Raw genomic sequence first — 26,575 nt, forward strand, 5'->3', positions numbered from 1 at the left:
AGCCAAGACAAGTAAAAGCTGTCATTTTGTTGGTTTCTTTAAATTCATGGATGTATATAAAAGATACAGTCTTAACACAGGAAAAGGAAAGGTAGAGAACCCCCAAATTACCAAAAGGTTATTTTCTGAAAGTCTCTCAGTTGGTGGGTTGGAACTTTAAAAATAATTATTTTGTGCTAGAAATAGCCTCACGTGTTTTGTCTAAATTATCCCACAAAAGTCAAAAAATCATACTTTCACAATGAAAATAGGCATCACTGCAGCACTTACGACAAGGCAAAACTGAAATATTAATAAAAAGGAATCAGCCACGTTTTCTTATTCACCAAGAATATTTACTTATTCCTTCAACAAATATTAATTGAGTTTCTTCTGTATGCCAGGTGCTATTTTAAAAGTTGGGAATATGGCAGTGAATAAAGGAGATATGAATCTTGAAGGCAGGTGCTTGGGGAAATCGTGTTGGGTTGAATGGGAGGACTACGGCCGGCCAGCCAATGCTTATGTGGGAGGGGCTCCTGATTCTTTCCAAGGATTCAGGTGTTAGTAGCACGGGTTCATTTCACAGCCGCTAGGTCCCTTTCCTCAATCAAGCCGACTCACAAGCACTATCCCTAGGCTTATCAGGCATAACTAGGATTAAGTTCTGGCTCCAGAACAGAATGAAGGATGAGAAAGAAGGCAGTTCTCCTGAGAACACTAGAATTAGAGCTGAAAAGGAAAGGAAAAGAGAAAAGGAGGGAGGAAAGAGGGGGCAAGGGAGGAAGAGGGGAAAGAGGGAGCAAGGAAGGTAAATGCAGAGTAGACTTTGCTGTTCGGGAATTTTCTAAAATTATCTGAGTTTTAAGTCATGGAAAAAATTTTAAGAAAATTAACACACACATACACAAAAATGGTAAATGAAGAAACCCCTGAAGCAAGGTGTTGGAGCTGACTGGAAGCATACAGTTAAGTTGATCCCTGCTCTGAGCTGTTCCATTTCTTTGTTTTGTTTTGTTTTGTTTTGTTTCAGACTTTTCCTGTTGGAACTGCTTTGCAGACCTCTCTTTTCAGATATCGAATTTGCTCTTTAACAACTCCTGTGGATGCACACAGCCTTTTGGCTTTTTCCTTGTTTCCGAGCTCCCTCAGCAAGCCTTTTCCAGGACTTGGATTTTGATTATCTTCTCTCTTTGCCTGTAGCCACAGGCACAAGCTGCTTGTTTCCAAGCCTGGATCTAGCTTCCTGGATACCAACCCCAGCAAGAGGTCCAACGGGAAGAGGCCAGTTCCTACAGTTCCCCAGGTGGCCACCAGATGGCATTGTGAGACCATCTTACATCTACTTACTGGGGGGTTGGCTTGTGGGTAGTTAGGGCAGTTGGTGTTTACTGGAAGGAGGAAGGGGGATCACTCTTGATGAGAGAAGTTATATTTTATTTGCGGAGTTATACAAAAAATTAGCATGCCTGGAATTCACAACCTCATAAACTCCTATTCTTGATTAACGCGGTTCAGTTTTCCCCTCCATCCTTCAACAGACTCCTTACTCAAACAGGGAAATTCTATCTTCAGGCTTAATTAAATCCAGCCTTTCTACTGCTCCCATGAATGCTCCCATGAATTCACAAAGATTAAGCCTGAGAGATTAATCGAGTACCCAAGGACATCTCACAATATTAAATAATCTCGTGAGCACAGCATGCTTATTCATATTCTAATATACTTAATCTGACTTATATTGCATTTCAGTGATGTGGGTCGGCCCATATTTGGTCCTTCCTGGATGTATAAATTATAGTCCATAAACTCCTAATTTAGACTCCATTCTCTAGTGACATCAAGTCATGTCCTACAGTAAGGCAGTTACAGTTACTGGGTACCACCTGGTGAGACTTTCAGAGGCTAAAATCAACCAAAAGATGATTTTAAAAAATACGAGTGCTCATTAAAGTGTCTGGAAATAAAATAAATAAACAAAAGTCAATAGTTTTTTAAAAATCCATCAACAATTAGAATTATGAAAGGAAACAACTCTATTCATAGCAACCATCAAGGAATTAAAATACTTAGATAAATGTTTTAAATGCCAGAGCCTACATGAAGAACACATAAAATGCTACTGAAAGAATGAAGAGAATGCTTGAATCCATAGGGAAATTTTTTGAAAATACAACCCAGTATTATAAAAGTGCCAATTTCCCTTCCATTGATCTAAAAACAATATACAACACAACAATATACAACTGTACTGGAAAATTCCAGCAGGACTTTTCCTCAATCAACCAAATGACTTTTTAGTTCATCAAGTAAGTATGGAAAAAAACAGAAAGTCTGAAAAAGAAGACAATTGAAGGGATACTTACTCTATAAAAAAAAAAAAATAGTACAAAGCCACAGAAACAAAAACTCAGTAATAATGACTCAGAATCAGACAGGTCAACTGAATAGAATAGAGCCCAGAAACAGATTCAAATATATAAGGGAATAATATAAGAAAATGCACCACTTTAAATCAGTAGTAAAACGGTGTATGTATTCTTGAAGTCTGACAACTGGCCAGCAATTGGGGTAAGTAAAAATAAAACTGGCTTAGGTTTCTCCTTATCCAAAAATAAATCCCAGATGGATCAAAGATTATAGTGTAAAAATGTTAAAATCTAAGGCTACTATGAGGAAATATGGGGGAGTGGTTCTGCAATCCTTGAAGGACAATGCTCATTCTTAACTATGATATAAAAGCTTAAAACTTTATATAAAATGATGTAACAATTAAATTTTTGACAATAATTTTATACACAAAAACAAATAAGTGATGTTTAGTTTAAATTAATAACCACTGTGTGCAGAGTTAAAAGTCAAATGACAAACTCCAAGCCCAAATAACAAAATCTCAATATTCACAGATCTCTTACAGGGCAATGAGAAAAAGACAAACATTGTAATAAAAATACTGAAGCAATTAAACAAAGAAGAAATAAGAACATCCAATAAGCACTTGGAAATATGTTCAATTTCATTAATAATCAAAGAGATGCAAATTTTTAAGTGACTTTTGAGCATTTGTCAATTTTTAAGAAAGACAAAAGCCAATATTAAGAATGTATGAAAAAACAAGCACTCTTTTTTATTATTTTGCTTAGTGGAAGCTGCAACTGGGATGATAGATCTGGAGCAGTTTGGTAAGGAATATACACGAACATTGACCTTTTGGCTCAGCAACCCAACTTCTAGGAATTTAAGAATATAACTGTACAAACACAAAATGATTAATGTGCAAGGATATTTAGTGGGGAGGGAGATGGAAGGATGGGTGAGCCTGGTGACGGGTATTAAGGCGGGCACTGATTGCATGGAGCACTGGGTGTTATACACAAACAATGAATCATGGAACAGTACATCAAAAACTGATGATATACTGTACAGGGACTAACATAACATAATAAAAAATGTGCAAGGATATTAATAAACATAATGGGGGGAGGGTGCAGTGTAAATGTCAATAGGAGGTTAGATAAAGTAGGGTATATATGCGTGTATATATAGATACAGATATGGATATGAGTGTAGATACATAATGTAACCATTAAAAATTCTGACATATGTATCTATTTACTGGCATGAAAACACAAAAAAGGGGATAGAAAACACTATCTAGTCCCAAAAGACAAGTAGCAGAGCGTCATATATTGTATTAATCTTTTTATGTAAACGTAGGTGTTTGTATGAGCGTGTGTGTGTGTGTGTGTGTGTGTGTGTGTGTGTGTTGAGACGTCTAGAAGGCTATCTACCAAATACGAATAGGAGTTTTATCTGAGTTGAAGAGATTTGAGTAGTTTTAAATTTTTTCTTTGGACTTGGAATTTTCTATGCTTAATTTTTGTTAACTATAAAAAAGAAATGAACATCATTTTAATTTCATTTTAATCCTGAGAATAAAATAGAAGATTAAGGAGGATTCTGTAATTCCTAAGCCACCTAAGTGATTTTGGCAATACAGATGATCTGGTTCATAAAACCTTTAAAAAGCTGATAATTAAATCTTAGGTTGTTTCATTTGATAAGCTTTCCAAAAGTGTTTTATTACATTCATAAATTCACACAAAGGAAACAGAACTCGCTGGCATTTAAAATTCCATAATTAGTATATAAAGTAATATTGGTATTCAGGGAAGTGTTTGTTCAAATTATACATCCGTTCTCTTAAATAGTATAAATTCATTCTCCTGTACAGTATAAATCTTACCTTTGGGGAGGGGAAATCTAGATTGATTCTGAAAATTCCCTAATATGCATGGTGCATATCTGTCACTCTACATTTTATGAACATTTATGCTCAGTGTTAATTAGAAAGCAGGGTGCTTATAAAGCCTTCAGAATTTAACTTTAAAATACATACAAATGTTAAAATACAGTAAATCTCAGAGATAAAGGCACCAAAGTATTATATAATTGAGAAATGTATGCAACTCACAACGGGGGTTCTATTAAAGAAGGGGTTTGTAGAAAAAGAGGGTTAGGGAGTTGTAATCCACATAAAGAGGGATTAGAAAGCAAAAGAATTCTGCTGCCTGCCTTCCACTCCAATTCTACAGAAATTACAGGTAATGGTTCTTCAATGAAATGGCTTCTCCTGAGTTTTGCTGCTATAGAATAATAATTTAAGAGGTAAAAGAACAAGGAGAGATTACTCTTTGGCAAGCGTGTGACTTGGGAAAGGTCTGCACACTTAGCACACCAATTTTTGTGAGAAATCTTCCCTCACAGGTGAAATCCACTGGACTCTCCAGCCCGAAGTTGTCATAATATCGGAATCACAGAGACTCTTTGGAAACATACAGATTCCCAGACTGCCTTCCACATATTATCTTTCAAGAAGTCTGGAGGCCCAGGACTTTGTATTTAGGGCTGTTCTGTTCCCTACCCGATGTGCTGCTGTCAGAGTCACCTTCCCTTGCTCAGTTACAGAGACTACTCTTGTATGAAGGACTTCACTTTTACTTTATATATTTCATCTTAATGGTTTGCTTACAGTTGGGCCCAGCAAAAGCATCATGAATCGTGTCTCCGTTACGCCAGCTTATTATTCTGTCTTCCACTGTGCTAAATGCAACTGAAATAAGCATGGTTTTTTTGTCCTAATCAAGTTGTAGATTTTTTTTTAATTCACAGAAGACAACAAGGTTTTGTAAACCTTTTTGAGAGTAAGAAATAAGAACAAATACTTCCTTTTTTAAGATTTTATTTATTTATTAAAGAGAGAGAGGGGAAATGAGAGAGAAAGTATGAGAGGGGAGAGGTCAGAGGGAAAAGCAGATTCCCTGCTGAGCAGGCAGCCCCGATGGGACTCCAGGATCATGACCTGAGCTGAAGGCAGTTGCTTAACCAACTGAGCCACCTAGGTTGCCCCAAGAACAAATATTTCTTATACTAAATTTCCACAGTCACTCAGTACACATATATTTATGATATAAATAAGAACATATATGTGTAGGTATATAGATATAGGCATGCATATATTTATGTATTATGAAACGGAAACAAAGATTTCATAATACCAAGTTACTGTTATGATTTGCAATTTACTCTTTTCTATTCTACTTCAGATTTTTTTTTAAAGATTTTATTTATTTATTTGACAGATTGAGATCACAAGTAGGCAGAGAAGCAGGCAGAAAGAGAGAGAGGAGGAAGCAGGCTCCCTGTGGAGGAGAGAGCCCAATGTGGGACCCTGGGATCATGACCCCAGCCGAAGGCAGAGGCTTTAACAACCCACTGAGCCACCCAGGCTCCCCTCTACTTCAGATTTTTAAAGTGTTGGTCTTACTGCAGGAAATTGATTTTATGACCTAATAATGAATCATGACCCAAAGTTTAAAAATTACTAGGCTTCAATGAACATATGGAAAGGTGTTGAATATTATGACTCATCAGGTGAAATGCAAATTAAAAGCACACTGAGATACCACCAACACCGTCAGAAGGGTTACAACTAAAAATGATAATGATTCAAACTGGTGCAGCTGCTCTGGAAAACAGTATCGAAGTTCCTCAAAAAGTTAAAAATAGAGCTACCCTACAACCTAGCAATTGCACTACTGGGTATTTATCCAAAGAATACACAGTGATTCAAAGGGGTACATGCTCCCTGATGTTTACAGCAGCAAATGTCCACAATTGCCAAAACATGGAAAGAGCCCAGATGTCCACTGACAGATGAATGGATAAAGAAAAGGTGGTGTATATATATATACAATGGAATATTATTCAGCCATCAAAACAGTGAAATTTTGCCATTTGCAATGACATGGATGAAACTAGAGGGTATTACGCTAAATGAAATATCAGAGAAAGACAAATACCATAGGATTTCACTCATAAGTGGAATTTAAGAGACAAAACATATGAACACAGGGGAAGAGAAGGAAAAATAAAATAAGAGGAAAGCAGAGAGGGAGGCAAACTATGGGAAACTGAGGATTGTTGGATGGGAGGTGGGTAAGGTGATAGAGGGAACTGGGTGATGGCCATTGAAGTAATGAGGACTGGGTGTTGTATGCAACTGATGAATCAATGAACTCTACCTCTGAAACTAGTAATACAGCATATGTCAATTAAATTGAATTTAAATAAAATTTAAAAAATTAAAATGATGATGATGTTGATGGGGAACTGGGTGGCTCCGTCAGTTGAGCATCTGACTTTTGATCTCAGCTCAGGTCTTGATCTTGGGATTGTGAGTTCAAGCCCTGCATTGGGCATAAAGACTACTTTAAAAAACTTCTAAAAAAAATTAAAATGATGATGGTGGTGATGATGATGATGATGGTAAAAACTACAATGCTAAATGGTAGGTGAAGACAGGAAGCAACTGTCATTCTCATATACTACTGATAAGAGTATAAACTGATGCAATAACTTTGGGAAACTATTTTTTAACATCTATTAAACCTGATTATATATATATTTATTCTTTTTTTAAACATTTTTTTAAAGATTTATTTATTTACTTTAGAGAGAGAGAAAGCAGGGGGAGGAGGGGAAGGGCAGAGGCAGATGGAGAAAGAATCCCAAGCAGACTCCATGCTGGGTGTGGAGCTGAATGTGGGGCTCAATCCCAGAAGTCTGAGATCATGACCAGAGCTGAAACCAAGAGTCAGACACTTGACCAACTATGCCACCCAGGTGCCCCTATATTCTTCTAAATATATATTAAACATTTAACAAAATACCGAAATACATGTATTAGAATGCTCATAGCAGCATTAACGGTAATAGCCCCAAAGGAAACCAACCCATTTCACAAGAATAAAGTGCGTGCAGTTCCACAATAGAAGAATGGGTGCATATTGTGGTATATTCATGAAGTAAATTCTATAAAACAAGAGTGAACCAACTACTGCTCAACGCACCAACGCAGATGATTCTCACAAACATAATATTGAACTAAAGCAGCCAAAAAGAAAAAAAGAACACACAGTTCAAAAACAAGTGAAACTAACCTATGGTGATAGACACCAGGATAGCAGTTACCTTGAGAGGAGAGGGGATGTTAATAAGTAGGAGGGACTCTCAGGAAAATTTAGAGCTCTGGAAATGTTCTATTTCTTTATCTGAGTTACATAAATACATTCCTTTGGTCAAAATTAAGTTAGCTGCGTAGTCATGATTTGGCAGTGTTTGGAATGTAAAGAAACAAAGTTAATTTTAAAAATTAAAAGTAAATTTTTAAGAACATATCAAATTTACCATTTGCCATTAACCTACACATCTCTAAATCTACCATTATAACGGGGTTCCATTATACTTTTAAACCATTTTCATCAATGTTTCTAGGCTGTAATTATAGTTAGGACCAGCAAAAATCGAGATTCCCCATTCTGAGCCCAGTATTGAGGAAGAAACGTGGCCAGAGGAGAGGGGGAGAAAAGACAGCAACAAAACTCAACAAGATTTGGAAACAGAATAACAAAGGCTTCCTCTATGAAAAACTAAATTATAAAATAAATGATAGTCTCCTTTTAGGGAGAAAATCAGGCTTAATTAAAATAAAGCAAATCACTTAAAGCCAAAAGTACTTGTTAAAAATTCATATAGTGTTTTCGTTTACTGTTGTTACATAATTAATTACCACAATTTAGTGGCTTAAAACAACACCAGATCTGTAGGTGTCCTTACAGTTGTGTAGGTCAAAAGTCTGGACACAGTTCTACTGGGTTCTCTACTCAGGGTGTCACCAGGTTGAACTCAAGGTATTGGCTGGGGCTGAGGTATCACAGGAGGAGAACTCTGACAAGAGTACATGGTTGCTAGCAGAATTCATTTCCTTGTAACTGCAGAACCCATAAAGGTTGCATCTTCAAGGCCAGCAGGGGAACACCTGCTACACGTCTCAATCTCTTGATCTTTAAATCCTCTTTGAAAAGCACTCACCTGATTTGATCAGGCCCACTAACATTGAAGAGGAAGAAATTACACCAGCATACACACAGGGAAAAGAGAATCTCAGGGCCATCTTAGAATCCTGCCTACCGGGGTGCCTGGGTGGCTCAGTGGGTTAAAGCCTCTGCCTTCAGCTCGGGTCATGATCCCAGGTCCTGGGATCAAGCCCCACATCAGGCTCTCTGCTCCACGGGGAGCCTGCTTCCCTTCACTCTCTCTGCCTACTTGTGATCTCTGTCAAATAAATAAATAAAATCTTTAAAAAAAAAAAAAGAATCCTCCCTACCACTGACACACAGTAATAACAAAAGCTAAGGATACAGGAAACTTCCCACTAAGTGAGCTCAACAGAGACCTTTCTGCTACCTACTCAAGCTGAGACAAACCTTCCAATGAGACTAATCTCATCTGTACTCTATCATAAGGCAATTGTTTTCTGCTGAATTTTTCCACCATTTAATGCAAAAAAAAAGACAAAAAGACAATTAAAAAAAACACAAAACACAAATTTTCTCTTACTGCCAACTTAATTTTTAGCTACCTACTATGTAAAACTCTGTATCTACCAAAAACTATCAAAGAATTTCTTAGATAATTATAGGAAGTCATGCAAACAAATAATGTAAGAGATTAATAGTGACTCCTGAATTATACTTGGTGCTTACTCACTTCAGTTGTATCTGAACTTACAATAAAGTCTGAATTTTCCCACCAAAGAATTTTATTCCTCAGAGAAAAAGAGAAATTGAAAGGCAAAGAGTAAGCCAAAATTTTACCAACAAAAACAAAACAAAGGAATGGCATAAAACTTTAGTTAAAATTTCAAAAGATTACAAGCAAGGAAAATATATCTGTTCTGTTTTATGATAGTACTAAGTGACTTCTAATCCCACATCACTCCGTAGAAGCACCTGAAGAAAGGGTAAGTGAGTAAAATCGTTAAATTTCTTAGTAGTATTATTTGAAGTAAATTTGAGGTGATAAGGAGCCAGTGTAAAGAAAAGCCATAAAAGCCATCACTGCTATCAAAGAAGGCAGAATGACATGGAGAATTCAACCACACGATGTCAGAACAAACACTAACATTTAAATAACTCATGTTAAGAATGAGCCAAATGGAAAAAAAATAATGTTACAGCAACTATACAAACATATTACAATAATAACAGTGAAAGAAGAAAGCAACAGAACATGCATAAAACTGTTGAAAAAAAAAAATCAAACTGAAAGCACGCCCTTAGGTTAGAAGGAGTTTTTTTACAAATAGTTTTCCCTGTAAAGGACCTCAACAAGTACATCTGACCCTTGAACAATGCAGGAATTAGGGGCTCTAACCCCCCCATGCAGTAAAAAATCTGTATTAACTTTTGACTCCTCGAAAATAACTCATAGCCTACTGTTGCCCAGAAGCCTTACTGGTAACATAAACAGTTGATTAGCACATATTTTGTATGAAATATGAATTATATATTCTATTCTTACAATGAAGTAAGCTAGAGAAAATAAAATTATGAGAAAATCATGGAAAGAGAAAACACATTTACAGTATTGTACTAATTTTTAAAAATCCACATGGAAGTGGACCCATGCACCTCAAACCAGTGTTGTTCAAGGTAGAAATTTATGTAATCACTAAAGCAGGGACTCAAAGATGAGATGCTGAAACAGCGGAATGAGATAGAAAAAGAGACTTCAGAGTTAAGGAAATAAATTGAGGTCAAAACACCGGCAGTTCAGATCTAATAGGTAAATTAGAAACAGGTAGGAATAGAATAACATACGTGAAAAGCAAATCAGTAGCATGAGGAGAAGGCTAGAGATAAAAAAAGGCAGAGGGGAAAACATATTCACATAATTAGAGGAGGATAGACAAGGAGGACACACATGGATAATGCAATGTAGGTATGACTGGTGTTCCTGAAGAAATGAAAGAGCCCAACAAACAAAGTAACAACAACACAACATCACTTAGACGTGCAAAATGTAAAAAGTATACAGAGATATAACATAGGATTTTTTCCTTAAATCCATCAAAGGGGTGAATGTCATGATCTGAAAAGGACATACGACACAGCTGGGAAAAGTGACCTAGAATTATCTATCATCAAGAAGACCTAACCAGGTAACGTTACTGAAGTTCAAGACATGGAAAGACATATACAGGCATCTGGAATGAAAAAGATCAAGAAATGTCCAAGGGGAAAACAATCAGACTGATTGTCAGTAGCATCACTCCATGATGGAACATAACAGAAAAGCGTCTAGGAAGATGTGAGTGTGGAAGAACACGATACCCATTACTTAAGGTTATAAAGTCAACAAAATTCTCAACAGGAAAGAATTTGGGGAATATAGCAACCATAAACTCATTTGCAAGACAGGGGACAAAAAGATGAATCGAAATGAAGAATTTAGAAACAAAGAAACCATGCTTATCACCAAACCTGTTTAAATGCAGAACTAACACCTGTGGGAATTATATTAGAAAAACAATATAAGTTTTACAAAGTAAAAATAGCATAAGCCACAAGAATCAGGAGCTGAGGAAAGTGGTATAGAATACAGTGTTAGAAGACCAATCACTTCAGGGCGCCTGGATGGCTCAGTGGGTTAAAGCCCTTGGCTCAGGTCAGGATCTCAGGGTCCTGGGACTGAGCCCTGCATTGGGTTTTCTGCTTGGTGGAGAGCCTGCTTCCCGCCCCCTCTCTCTCTGCCTGCCTTTCTGCCTGCTTGTGATCTCTGTCTCTCTGTCAAATAAATGAATAAAATCTAAAAAAAAAAAAAAAAAAAAAAAAGACTAATCACTTCAACTTTTATAGTAGGGAAGTACTAATACAGTCTATGAAATTTTAACATATAGTTTCTATAAATCCAACTTCTTGATGGTTGCATATTTTCCCCATAACCTTCATGCAATCTTTTAGGAAAGAATAGCATTAAAGTTAACAGCCCTTAAGTTTGTACTTCCTTCATTTTAATTTTATTTTTAATTCAAGTAAACATTGTTTTAATATTTTGTTAGAATAACAAGTATAATGTTATCTTATCTCCTTCTTTTAATTTTTCATCTATCAACTTTCTGTCTATGTGTTGAGTCAGCCAACCAGCGAGCCAGCTGTCCTCCTAAGTGGACAGAAGCATAAAGAGATGTCTAAAATGGTCCTCACCGAATGTTAACATTGTCATTTTTCCTCTTTGTACAGGGAGAGTTTAGACAATTTGTTACTTTCTTATTTATGTTTTTTATAATTGCCGGAAGTTTTTATGAGCACACATATTTTTCAAGAAATTATTTCTCTAAAATAATGTAAGTCCCTTTTTAATAAAATAATGGTTTCAGGGGTACCTGGCTGTCTCAGCCGGTTAGTTAAGCATCCTACTGTTCATTTCAGCTCAGGTCTTGATCTCAACATCGTGAGTTCAGGCCCTGAGTTGGGGTCCATGCTGGGTGTGGAACCTACTTAAAAACAAAACAAAACAAAAAAACTGGTTTCAAACAGTAATTTCATTCACCTGCCAGTTGGTTCCTCTTTACAGATCTATGAACCTGGCAAGTTTGGAATTAACTGCTGATTTAACCGTATTCAATTTCTCAGAAAATTTTGCAAATTATCTTTGCACTCTAAATTCTTATTAACTTCTTGAATTGTGAAGTACCTCTTGGGAGGAAGCCAGTTCTAGGCGTCCTAACGGTCTAATCTCCTAACGAGCTCTGGTCAACTACAGGGGGCTGCCAACTCTTTGCCTCCCTGTCTTTCAGAGGTAAACTCTTCCCCTTTCCTTTACTCTGGGCTAGGTCTGTGACTTGCTTTACCCACAGAAAGTGGGGTAAGCGTGTGTGACTTCTGAGGCCAAGCCTTAAGAGATCTGTAGCTTCTGCCTTCACAGCTTGGAAAACACCCTCTTGGAAGCCCACCAGGCTGACAGGAATCTCATTTTAAGCATGTTTACATATATATATTTAAAAAAAAAAAAAAAAGCACCTCGTGAGGAGCACTGAGCAGTCAGACAGGAGAGTAAAGCTTTCTTGGATCTTTCAGTCTGGCCCAGACACCAGCTGAATGTGGCCAAATACGTAATCTCTTATGATGCCATTCGATGTTTTGATGTCAGTGGGCCACCCAGGTGAACTCTGCCCAAATTCCTGACCACAAAATTTGGAATGATCATAAAGTTACTGGAGGTTTCTTCTGCAACAACAGATGACTGAGACAGTATACGGATGCCACATTCTTTCTCCTCATTGACGTGTGATCTCAGACACTGCATTTGCTGACAATCACTTCACCTCACTCTTAGGAATGAATTACCACAAATTGCATGGCTTCATTTTGGCCTCTGCAGCCCCCAAAAGTGAGCCAGGAACACTCACTAGTGTTTGAAGCAACTCCAGATTTCACGCTTTGCTTTCTTTCACTTTGACTTTACCTTAATGGCTTCATTTATTCATTCAAAGAATATATCCTGAGTACCGGCAATAGGGTAGGTCCTGTTTAAGGACAGGGGCTACAGCAGTGAACCTAACAGACCAACATCTGTGAAGCCTGAATCGAAAAAACAAAACCAATGAACAAACAAAACCAGAAACAGAATGATAAATACAGAGAACAAACTGGGGGTCGTCCTGGGGGGCAGGAAGTTGATGGGTGAAATAGGTAAAGGAGGTTAAGAGGTATAAACTTTGTAACTTTTCAGTTATAAAATAAATAAGTCGTGGGGATGAAAAGCACAGCAGGAGGAACAGAGTCAATAATATTGCAATAGTGTTGCACAGAAACACATGGCAAGTAGGGGTGAACACAGCCTAAGGTAGAGAATTGTGGAATCACTATGTATTATACCTGCAAATAATATAACTGTATGCCAACTATACTTCAATAAATAAATTAAAAAGTTTTTTTTAAAAATCTATGAGGCTTACAGAGATCATAAATAAATAAGTAAAAAATGGACAGTAGGTCAGATCATTTTAAGTGCAATGGCGAAAAACAAGGCAGCGGAGGGGAACAGAGAGTGGAAGATGGGCTGGGGATAACCTGCAGAACAGATGTGCACTTTGGTCCTGAAATGGGGTGGCAGGCTGGCCAGTATTTCTTGAAGGGCTCTCCACTCTCAACTTCCGTAGTCCGGTCTTCACCCACTTTTTTACCTTAGGCTGCACAGAGAAGCACCCTCTTCATGGAGTGGCTTGACCATATTCAACATCTGGCTAAAATGAAAACCGCTGAAACCCTGCATCATCAGGCAGATCTGGCTTGAATTCTGGCTCTGTCCTTTTCACTAGCTCCAACACTCTGAAAGGGATACTCAGCCCTCCGAGCTTCTGCTGCCTCCCAGGACAGAATGGGGGCGGGGTGGGGGTTAGAGAATGGAGTCACTCTGATGGGGAAATGGGAACGTGAATGTCAGGTTTTCACAGTGAATGTCAGGTTTTCACACCACCCACTAAGTAGCAGACACTCAGAAACTAGAGCTGACTTCCTGCCCCAGAACCCCATTTTAAAGAAAGGAACTGGCAAATAAGGCTGCCACCTGAGTCGAGCCAATGGGAGAGCGAATGAGATGACATATGAAGCATCTGGGAAAGGGAGAACAGAGGAGGGGGGTTATGCCCCACTCAGGAGAAACTGGCAGTGCCCAGCAGTTGTTTGTGGAATTTGTTGGTATAAGAGCTAGCTGGCCTTGAACTGATGAAGTGGCTGTATAAGGAGAGAAAAGACAGAATTAGAAGACATCGTTGGAACAGAGTAGATCGGGCTCAGAAATGATTTAGCAAGGACTGGGGGTAAAACCGGACAAAAGAGAAGGAGCTAAAGAAGCTCATCAGTTTTCAAGCCAGGCTGACTGGGAAGACGGTGGGGCCATTATCCGAAGGAAGCAGTCTTCAGTCTACCATGATCCACCTTGCAGCCCGAGAGGCCTCTGGGGCAGATCCCGCTGACCTCTCCAGATCCAGTGGCCATCACTCCACCGTGGTCGTACCTGCTGGCTCTGCAGCCTTCAGCATGCACTCCGTGCCTCCTTCTTGAAACTTTCCTTGGTTTTCTATTGACAGACTTCCCAAGCCCTCCCATGCCTCTGGCCCACTCTTGCCCATTCTTCTTGGCCTTCTTGTCCTCCACTATGGGGCCTTCATGTTTTGGAACTCCTCCAGGCTGGGTACCAACCTCACTGTCCTGACTCTGTATTCTCTAGCTGTTCCCCTCCATTACCAGTGCTTTAAAACCTTCTATTGACTGATGATCCACAAATTTGAGTCCCCAGCCCAGACTTCCCCATGGAGCTCCAGACTCACAAATCCAACTGCCTCCTTCCCATCTCCACTTTGATATTTCTAAAGCATCTTATTCATTCCTTCATCCAACAGACTTTTGTGAAACACCTTATATGGGTCTGGCACCCTCTCAATGTGTCCAAACATATCATTCTCCACAGACTGAGTCTCCTTCTACTTCCCCAACTTAGTGAATCCATCCAAAGGTATACAGGAACCTGGGAGTCATTCTGGACTCCTCCTTCTCTAATTTACCTCCTCCATACTAAAACCTACCCACTTCACTCTGCCTCCACTGCCACCATTCAAGAATCCTTCTCTCACCATGGATTACTGGAGTAGCCTTTCAGTTGGCCTCTCATATCTATTCTTCTCCTTCCTAACCCATTCTCCTCATGCATCCAATATGACCTTTTCTTTTTTTTAATTTTTAATGTTAATGTATTTAATTGAGTATGTAACATCTTCTCAGACTTAAAAAATTAAAGTATAATAAAAGTGGATATTGAGAAGTCTCGTTTCAAATCTTGCCCCATCCTCCTACTCCTTACATTCTATATGTATCATTTTTATTAGAATCTTGTATACCCTTCCAGCTTTTCTTTGCACAAATGCAAGCAAATAAGAATATATTTCTTCTCTCCAACTTCCTTATATATAAAATAGCATACTGGATATGCTGTGTTGTTCATTGCTTCTTTCACTTAAAAATATATATCCTTGAGATACTTTTACACTGGTGCATCAAGAGTTCCCTTGTGCTTTTTTTAGAGCTGCCTAGCATTCTATTGTGGGGCTTTGCCATCATTTATTTATCCAGTTATAAATAAATAATGGTATAAATAAATGCTAATGGTATCCACACCATTTGTACTCTTCCGTCCACCAATCAAAGCCAAAAAGAAATCCACAGGTCAGATGCAAACACCCTGGCAGCAAAATAATGAAACAATGCCTATGTCTTCCTTGTGATGTGAACTCTAAAACTTAGTGGCCACCTGCCTTCCATTGGCCTTTGAAGGAAAGGAAAGTTATTGTTGGCCAAGGCTGGTATTCAGCTCCTACTGAAGATCCCACTGACACAGAGCACAGAATGCATGTTTCTTTCTACTAGCCAACAATACTCCAATTAACTGAAGCCCGGAGTCTAGTTTGCAGAAATCCTACAATAGCTCAGGGTGTGTGTCTTTGAGCCATCCTTGCAGAAAGGACAAGAAGTCAGGTTTCTTCAATGACAAGTACCTCAAGTTGCTGCATTGTTTGAATGTAAACATTATTTTACTCCTACTTTGAGAATATCATACACAGTAGTCTAAACCCACCAATATTTGAGCTTCTAAAAAACATATACAAATATGGCACCTATAGCTTTGGGTAAGACATTTATCTCTGTATTTAATATTTTGATAACATCACTTTCCTTTCTTAAGTGAATTGTATGGAAAGTGATGAATTAAATTTACTCTAAATTCTCTTTTCTATTTATTACTGTTATCTGATAATTAATTTGCCCATTTCCATTAATCTTCCCCCAAAGCAATCAACTAGCAAATACATTTAATCTTGAAATGCTTATTATGTATGCATAATTTCAATGTTTTCTTCATGAACTAAATGCTTATCTGATCTAGACCTATCACAAATGTTCATAAATTTTCACTGAAATAGAGCGGAATATAAATCAGCATATACTTATCAAAATGTATTTTCTGGTTTAAGTTTTAACATAATAAGCTTTGGGCAATATAAGCAACTATAGCCAAATACATACTTTAAAAGAATTAGGAGAACAAATGAACAAAAGAATTTTTAGGATTAGAAAACCAATTATATAATATATTCCAATCTGGAAACATAACTTAAAAGATTAGATTCTAAAAAAACAAAACAAAACAAAACAAACAAAAAAAAAAAAAACCAAAGAAAAATTAAAACGTAACAGTCGGCAAAATAACCAACACCAAGAGTTAGTTGAACAAAAATGAATAAAATCGAAAAGACCCTTTATAGACTGTTAAATAAGAAAGAGATTAAAAGAGGAAAGAAATGAAAGAGAAAATAGCATTTAAAAAGATCAATAGCTTTCAAAGTAAACTAAAACATAAAACAAAAGACTTTTTAAAAAGCCATTGATAAGAACTATAAATCCCTGTATGTATAAAAAACAGTACTTAGGAAGACATCTCAATTGAAAACTGATAACAAAATTACTTTAAGATAATTCAATAACCTCCTAAATTCAGGCAGTATTAAAACAAACTTCTAAAAACGAAACCCCAGGGTGCCTGGGTGGCTCAGTGGGTTAAGCCGCTGCCTTCGGCTCAGGTCATGATCTCAGGGTCCTGGAATCGAGTCCCACATCGGGCTCTCTGATCAGCAGGGAGCCTGCTTCCCCCTCTCTCTCTGCCTGCCTCTCTGTCTACCTGTGATCTCTGTCTGTCAAATAAATAAATAAAATCTTTAAAAAAAAAATTAAAAAAATAAAAATAAAAACGAAACCCCACATCATAGTAGCATAGTTTTTGCTTTGATTGACATAATAATCTTACTATCTACTTATCTAAGCAAATAAGCATCAAGTATGGGGGTGGTTCACTCACCTCTAATTCGAATCCTTTATTCTCATATCCTTTCAGTATTTTTCCTTCAAATGATATTATTCTACTGGTTTGAAAAGGTATTCGGTTCTAGTAGCAGATATTAGTCAATATAGTCTAACCACTTAGCTGTCTTCCGCTTCTTCTTGGAAACACAAAATGTATCAATAAGATTTGGGAGATTTTCTTCCTCCTCTTTCTTCCCCCTTTAGCACATTAAACCATTAAAAAACACCACAGCTTTAGTCCAGAGGCTCTTGTTCCCTGTCGCCCTTTTTTTTTCCTCTTTCTCTTTCTTTTTTTCTTTCTCTCTCAATCTCTCTCTCTCTCATTCTCTCTCTCTCTCTCTCTCTCTCTCTCTCTCTCTCTCTCTCTCTCTCTTTTGGTGCAAAATGGTGGTTTATTAAACCATGGGCACAGGACTCGAGGGCACAAAGAGCTACGGCACTGGGGTTGTGAGGGGCGGCTGATTATATGCTCCGGGGTTGAGGAAGGTAAGGGAAAAGGGAGGTTTTCGAAAGAATTTTCATATGCTAAAGAAGACTCCCAGACTACCGGAGGCCTTGCTATTGTCAAGTTAAGGTTGTTTAGCCCTCCATACTGGCCTTAACTGTAAGATACTTGGGAGCTTCCTAGAGGAATGTTACATTCCTCCTATCACAGTCCTTATCAATGGGCTACAGGTTTAAAAGAAATTAATTTTATTTACATTTCTTTCTGCCTCAGCCTCCCGCAATTTTATGGAGGGGAGGGCGATGTTAGGGCTTCCAGGTCCCTTAGCCCTTTTCCACATGATGTATCTTTACACAGGGGCAAAACCTTTCCAGAGGGAAAATCGTAGCTGATAAACTTATTTTCTACTTGTATGGGGAAAAATTTACATTTCTTTTACGCACGTGTCTACCCAGAAACCCAACCTCCTTTGTGTGAGTTTAAAGAAATATGGCATGTATTTTTCCTTTTATCCCCAAAATGATTATGCTGAAAGAGTAAGAGCAAAAATAATTCTGCCTCATGTCTTCCTAGCATTTGAATACTACAAGCTAACATTTACTGAGCATGCAAAATGCCAGGCCCTGCGATAAATGCATAGACAAGGCATTGGACTCAGTCCTTGCAACCCTACGTGGTAGATATTAGCCACATTTCACAAATAAGGACAATGAGGCTCAAAGAGGTTAACTTACTCTTCCACTGTCGCCCAGCTAACAGAGCTCAAAACTGGATTCCAAACAAGTTTTTTCTGACTTAGGAGTCTCCTCCTAACCAATACCCATTTTCTACCTCCTCATTTACAAATCACATCCATATACATTCTCTCATATACTCCCTCTTTTTCCATTTATGTTGGAGAACCACTGCAAGTCTAGCTGGGAAAAGCTCAGAAGCCCTGACTGACTGAATACAGAAATTCCGATCTAGAAAATCCCAAGCTTTGGGTTAAACTCATACATTGTCAGAGAAGTCAGAGCTGCCTAAAGCAAATAGCTACACTGTTGGATAGTGACCAGTGTTTATACTGAGTTCTACATCAGGTCTAGGACAAATGGGCCTTTTAATGTTTCCCCTCCCTGGGTGCCCTTCTTTTAGAGCAACCGAGAATAGTTCTCAATCTTTTCCATACGGCAACTATTCAAATAGCTTCAGACATTTATGATCCTTTCACTCTTCTGTTCGGTTAGGTCCTTTTTATTGGAGATGATGGAATCCTGAGCTCAAACAAGGAGAAGAAGGCAAATGTCATGGCTTGTGATTAAAAAAAGTTAAGGTTCTGTTTCGTGCATGTCTTGATCCAGGGGCGCACAAGATGCCACTAGCCTCTGGGTTCCGTGTGACTCTCATCTCTACACCCAACAGCACAGCTCCATTCTCAAGCTCAGTATCTGGCCATGCTGCTTCCAGCCCCTAGAGTTATATTTAGCAAGATTCAGTCTGATTCAAGACTGTGCTCTCTCCCAGCAAACCCAGGAAAAGTCTTTTCTTCCATTTTACTGGCTTTGATTGGTTCACACATCCATCCCTGAGCCAGTCATAGGGGCCAGGAAAACAATAACCCTTCTCACTCAGTGCCCCAGATGGGAGTAGCATCCACTCCCCTTCAAACACACAGAGTAAAGCACAGGGTTCGGGTAGTTTCCCAGACTAAAATAATAGTTGTTCCAAGCAGCTTCCTTATTTTCAGGAGAATTTGTCCAAGATCTTACAACATGACTACCGAAGCGAACTCAGGACTCCAAATGTGTCTATGTCTGCAAAAATGACATGAAAAGGGGAATTGTTCTTTTTTCTCCCACATTTGTGTTATACTTATAATTCAAGTTTATATAATAATATTGATAATTGATAATATTGATAATTATATAATAAAATTGATAATTGATAATAAGAAGATATTTCTTCTATTTTGGAGTTGCTCTTCCATTAAGTACTAAGCACTCTTGTGCTGTGTCCCTAGCTGGTTCCTTAGGGAGATGCTACTGTACAACAGCATCTCATTCTGACTTCTGCTCTTCTCTGACAGGCTTATACATGGGAGGCTGCTTCACTTAAATGTTGTTATAATACAGCATCAGGTAGGTACTTCTGGCTGGTAGAAACATTTTCAGAAAACCCAGCTCCACGTGACCTAAACAATGAGAATAATTTATCATCGCCCCAAACAAGAAGTCACAAAGTAGGACAGCTCTGAGATAGTTAATTTGTCAGCCTGACAACATCATCAGGGACTGGGCTTCCTTCCAGCTGCTTAATCTGCCATTCTCTGGGTTCAGACTCAGCAGCTCCGTCTGGACCTAACGTGGCTGCTGCCACTTTGGAATGGCAGCACACACAAACCAAGACCAGCAGAACTAAGACAGATCAGCCCTCCATCAGCATCTCTTTTTAAGCAGGGACACCTTTCCCAGATGGCCTCTTTCTCAGAAGCCCTCTGCTCACAACTCACCAACAAGAAATCTATCACCTCCCTAGTCCTAAATCCAATCAGAGACAGAAATATGAGACCACCATGAGTGGCTCAATGAAGCAAGCTCATGGGTAGGAGAGGGAGTGCCTGGAAAAAAGAAGGTTCTTTAACAATTGCTTGGGTAGGTGGCAGAAAAAAATGAAAATCATTCATCACTTGGAAATAGACCTTATTTACATTTTGGTGTTTTTCCCTTCCAAACTGTTTTTCCCCCCTCTTTCTTGGTTGCTTCATTCAAACTGTTTTATTCATTTGTCTGACAAATATTTGTTGAGGACCTACTATGTTCCAGTACTGTTCAAGGCAGTGGACTTGGTGATGCTAGAGGCAAGGAAACAAATAATTTACATGTTCTTTTCGACAGTGTTGATGCTATGTAGATGAATTTTGAAGGGTGTAGGGTATACAGTGGGGAGAAACGACACAGTGAGTCATCACAGTGAGGAGGCCTATCTGAGCAGAGGTGAGGGAGTGAACCACCTGTGCATCCAAAGAAAGCACATCATATGTGCAAAGGCCCTGAGAGCAGCACACGGCCATGCTCACAAACCAGCAAAAGGGCCAGAGTGGCACGGAACGCTAACAAGGAGGGGAGAGGTAAGGGATTGATTTGCAAAGTGGTCAGCAACCAAACTTAATGGCGCCTGGCGGGCCCTTATGGGACCTAGGGTTTTAGTCCAAGTGAGGTGAAAAGTCCCCAGAGGGCTGAGCAGGGGAGATGGGGCCTGAGATACATTTTTAATGCTCACTGGGACTGCTATGTGAAGAGACTATGTAGAGACAAGATTCTAGGAAGCAGATTTCTCCAGATTCTCTAACAGCTTTTTAAGTTCTCTTTTTCCTCACTTACAAGAACAATGCTTTTTATTCATTAGCTTTCTCCTATATCTCTGGGAGTCTGTTTCGATCACTTCTTTCAGACCAGCACTGTCCAAGAGAAATATAATGTGAGACTCATATGTAATTTAAAGTTTCTAGTAAAAAATTTTAAAAAAAAATATACAGGTGAACTTAAATTTAATACTTTGCTGCATTTAACCCATATATCTTAAATATTATCATTTCCACACATGATATAAAAATTTTAATGACTGATTTTACAGTTTTTCTCTTATATAAAGTCTTTGAAACCTAATGTCTATCCCCCAAAAAAGTCACATCATCATTCTTAACTAACTGTATGTCAAGCCCTCAGAAGCCAAATATGGCTTCTGCTACCATATTGGATGTGGAAGTTTGGGACAACAGTTTCCACCTGTTTTTTATTCCTTCAAATGCATCCCTTATGCTATTTCATGCCTTTAGTACTTGAGGAGTTAATTTCATAAATATTTTAATTATAAAATGTCTGACAGACTTTAATATCCAGTATCACTCAGATCTGTTGGATGGACATTGTCTTATTCTATTGCCTTTTTAGACTTTTTATTTTCAAATACTTTAAACACACACACACACACACATATGCTAGCCAGCTTCAGTTCAGAATATTTGTTTGAAAAGGCAAATGTTGAAATCTTAATATGCCATAAATAACTAGATAAATTCTATTAGCCTTAGAAAAGATGGGAAACTTAACTATTTTTTCTTTCTCTTAAGTTTATGACCTAAATTTGATTTAATCATATCAGTAATTTCATAAACTCCAAACCTCATACCTCACATAGGTTGAAAGGACATAACTTTTTAAAAATTTTAAAATCAACATTTAATCAGTTAAATTAAATTATCAGGTATAAAAAACGCTGATTAGTTAGAGTACTTAGGGAATAAGATGGTTTTGTTAATTGAATTCTAAAGTTAATGTTTGCTCCTTATTGTGAAAAATCTTTCTAAAATATATTAGGCAGATTTCCATTAATTAAGTTTAGTCTACTGACTATAATAGATTCTCCTTTGATGATTCCAGAAATTATGCAGTCTCAGTGTTATTATTCTTAATACTAGCCATTGGTATACAGAGGTGCAAAGGAAAGAAAATCCAATTATTTAAGGTCTTAGTTTAGTTGAGGTCTGGCCAGAATTCCCTACAGCATGGCACATGAGAACGATTACTGTTTTATAGAGTAAGTGAGGGTATACTAGGTAAGAATGCTTTTAGCTAAATATAATAACCTCTCAGGTTCAGGAGGAGTCCTGAACAGCTATGGTACCTCTACAATGCCATTAGGGCATTGTAAATTCCCAGTTGTAACAAACTTAATCTTGTGGCCTTAAGCTGGTGTCTACCAAAAAATGGCATGCCATCCATGTTCTAGGCTAGAAGACAGGAGAAAGACCAAAAGGCAAAAAAGAAAGTCAACATAGTCTGTCCATTTTTGAAGACTTCTCCAGGAGTCCCTCCCAAGAACTTTCATCTCAAGTCTCATCAGCCAGGACAGTGTAATCTGACCACCACAGCTCCAAGAGAGGCTGGGGGTGAGTATTTCAACTGAAAGCATTGCCATCCTAAACAGAACCAGAGCCTTGTTAATAAAGAAAAATAAAAGAAGGGGTTTGGAAAGGGTAACCAGCAGTTTTACACATGGGAACTGGGGCATAATTGTGGGGGAAAGGGAATTGGTTCCCGAATTCCCTGTGTCTCACGGCGGTGGGATGGGAAGTGATCCTATCTTGTACAGATAGGATCTGTACAAGAGAACACAATTTGTGTCAACAAATAATCTTGCCACTTCCTCACCCTCATCCCAAGCCACACAAGCCTCTTCATCTCTTCCTCCTCAAGCAGCACTGGACTCCAGGGACACTTCCAGGCATAAAATTTCCTACTGTTGTTTCCTCTTCCATTTCCCCTAAAGTGGAATCTAACAAGGTGACCCATATATCCCAAGGGTAAGGATAATGACATGTCTCTCTCTACTGGCCATTTGAGCCAGCAGGGGGAGACCACTGGACATGCTGAGTAATAATAAACTGAAAGAACCTAAATGAACATAAAGAAGGTCTCACTGTTTGGGCTGTTCAAACAGGACTCCTTTAAATGAACTGGGGTCCCACAGAAACACACACTGGATCCTTGGCCTCTACCTCTGTAATTAATCCAGGCCATTTCTACTTGCCGGCACTCACTGCCTCTCACACTGAGCCTTCCTGTTTCTTCTGCCGTCCAAAAATGGCTCCATACCTTGATGGCCATTGTCCATTGTCCTGGTGGTCTTCTTCTACCTGCCTCCCTCTACTCAATTCTCAACTTGATTTTTCAGCTTCAACTGCAATTACTGTCCCACCTACCAGACAGGAGACCAGGCACCCTCACTTTCAAACCATTGTGCTGACTGTAGAAGTCAATCAGCCCAAAGCGAGAGTCACTGACCTGATTCTGGCCATGATGCTGGTGAAGGGCCAGTGGGAGGGAAGATACTAGACCTGCCACTTAATGGTGGTGCTGGCCTGCAGAGCCCCTGAGAGCAGTGCCTGAGGAAATGTGTACGCCTCTTGGAGATGTTTAAAAAGGATTCCAGCAAACATAAGCTCTTTTCCTCCTTCCCCCTCTTTGGAGCAGAAAATGCTACAACAGAGAAGTTAGGACAGACCAGAAGAAGAGGGACCAATACCATCATGAATAACAAGATGAAACTCTCCACATTTCTAAATCTGCTGAGAAAGAGATCTGACGTGATTGGAGGAAGTAGTCAGTGTTTTATCCCAAGAAGAAGACAACAAGAGACAAACAAGGTCCTTGGTGCTCTGACCCCTGCCTTTGGCTCCAACCTCATTGCAGGCCACTCCCTTCCTATACCTGCTTTCTATTCCTCACACATTGTGTCGGCTCAAAGAAGGCAGCTTCTGCTCTGATGAAAAACTCTGAAATTCCAACAAACATTCATTTTCACTCGTGTCACATCTTCTGTGAGTCCAGGCAATTCCTCAGGCCAGCTCTACACCTTAGTGATGGCTAAGCAGTACATCTCTGTCAAGCCATGCTTCCACAAGCCCATAGCAGGGAAAGAGTGCTCTGGAGACACCACACCCACAGTTGAATCCCATCCAAAGAATAGTTGCCATTTCCACTCACATCAGATTGGCTAAAGCATCTTACAAAGTGGTGATTAACCCCAGTGGGACAGGGAAGTCAGTCCACCACAACTGCAGAAGGACAGACGGAAATACTGCTGGGCAATATAAAGAAGCCTTCACCCTTTCCATGTGATCTTGGACCTCCACACTTTAGCTTCCCTGAGGGGCTGCTCTCCACAGGCTGCTCAGCCCCCAACCCTTTCCTTGGTTAACATCTATTCCTATCAGTTACTCCTCACTCTCCAGGCCTGCACCCAGGCTGTGAGAACTCTGTACTGTCATTACACTTGTCTCAGTATTTGCTTATCTTACTCACAAAATGACACACTTCTAACAGCCTATTACTTGTCTTTTGAAAATTCAAGTATGGAGACCATGTGCGGCACATGGTAACGGATTCCAAAATGTGTGGGAAATGATTAAATGAATAAGCATGTAACAACCCAAGAAAAGCCAAGAGCAGCACGAGGCACAGTGCCACAGGGAAGTAAAACAGACAGACCCACATCCAGCATGAAGGTCAGCCATCACCAAGAAGGACAAAATCAAACTCTCCACCTTTGTGAATCTGTAAAGAAGTAAAATCCAGTGGAATCATGGGAAATGATTTGGTTTTTTTTCTCTTTGGGGTTGGGGGTGGGGGTTGGGTTTGTTTTGTTTGTTGTGTCTGGTCCCAGCAAGAGACAGATATAGCCCAATGCCAGGAACACTGCAGAATTCCCTCTATCTTAGTTTTCTAGCCCACATAAGAATACCACTGGTTTGAGGAAGAACCAGAGAAAAACAAAATTCCCTTGCAAGAAATAAATATTCTATGATGGATGTGGCTTGAAATTTAAAGGTTTTCCTTGATGTATAATTAACATATAGTGCTCTATTAGTCTGAGGAATATAATATAATGACTCAACAATTCTATACATTACTCAGTGTTCATGACAAGTACTCTTTTTTCTAAAGATTTTACTTATTTATTTACTTATTTATTCATTCATTTATTTATTTGAGAGAGAGAGAGAGAATGCATGCTCAAGCTGGAGAGGAGCAGGGGTAGAGAAACAAGCAGACTCTGTGCTGACCCCAAAGCCTGACACAGGGCTTGATCTCAAGACCCCAAGATCATGACCTGAGCCAAAAATCAAGTCAAAAACATTCAACCAACTGAGCCACCCAGGCACCTCAGGATAAGTACTCTTAACCCCCTTCACCTATTTCACCTACCCTCCTAACTATCTTCTCTCTGGCAACCACCAGTTTGGTTTTTTGTCCCTTATCTGTTTGTTTGTTCATTTGTTTCTTAAATTCCATATATGAGTGAAATCATTTGGTATTTGTCTTTCTCTGACTTATTTGGTTTAGCGTTATACTCTCCAGCTCCACCCATGTTGTTGTAAATGAAAGAATTCATTCTTTATTTTATGGCTGAGTAATGCTGTATATCCATTATATAATATATATTATATATACACAGTATATATAATATATATACACAGTATATATAATATATATATACACAGTATATATAATATATATACACAGTATATCTTTATATCTTTATACTGTATATATCTTTATACTGTGTATATATATATATATATACAGTATATCTTTATACTCTGTGTGTGTGTGTGTGTGTGTGTATATATATATATATACAGTATATCTTCTTTATCCATTCATCTATCAATGGACACTTGGGTTGCTTCCATATCTTGGCTATTATAAATAATGCTATAACATAATATAAATAATGCTACAATAAAATATGGGTGCATATATCTTTTTGAGTTAGTGTTTTTGTGTTATCTGGGTAAATACCCAGTGGAATTACTGGATCATATGGTAATACCATTTTTAATTTTTTGAGGAATCTCCATACTGTTTTCCAGAGTGGCTATTCCAGCTGGCATTCCCAACAGTCTAAGAAAGTTCTTTTCTCTCCACATCCTCACCAACACTTATTGTTTCCTGTGTTTTTGATTTTACCCATTCTGACAGATGTGAGGTGATATCTCATTGTAGTTTTGATGTGCATTTCCCTGATGATGAATGATGTTGAGCATCTTTTCACATATCTATTGGCCACCTGCATGTAGTCTTTGAAAAAAAAAAGTCTATTCAGGTTCTCTGCCCATTTTTAATAGAATTGTTTGTATAGTGTTGAGTTGTATGAGTTCTTCATATATTTTGCGTATTACCTCCTTATCAGATATACAATTTGCAAATACCATCTTCCATTTAGTAGGATGTCCTTCAGTTTCATTGATACTTTCTTTTGCTATGCAAAGGAAACACAAAGAAAA

The 26,575-nt window shown here is 38.5% G+C and overlaps 1 protein-coding gene across 4 annotated transcripts in view; it reads right to left on the minus strand.

Annotated features, from left to right (window-relative positions):
• Positions 1-26,575, minus strand: part of HTR7 (5-hydroxytryptamine receptor 7) — an 85,221-nt gene that overhangs the window by 13,689 nt on the left and 44,957 nt on the right. The window lies entirely within an intron of this gene.

The sequence above is a fragment of the Lutra lutra genome, chromosome 14 (assembly GCF_902655055.1).
Source record: "Lutra lutra chromosome 14, mLutLut1.2, whole genome shotgun sequence".
Classification (NCBI taxonomy): Eukaryota; Metazoa; Chordata; class Mammalia; order Carnivora; family Mustelidae; genus Lutra; species Lutra lutra.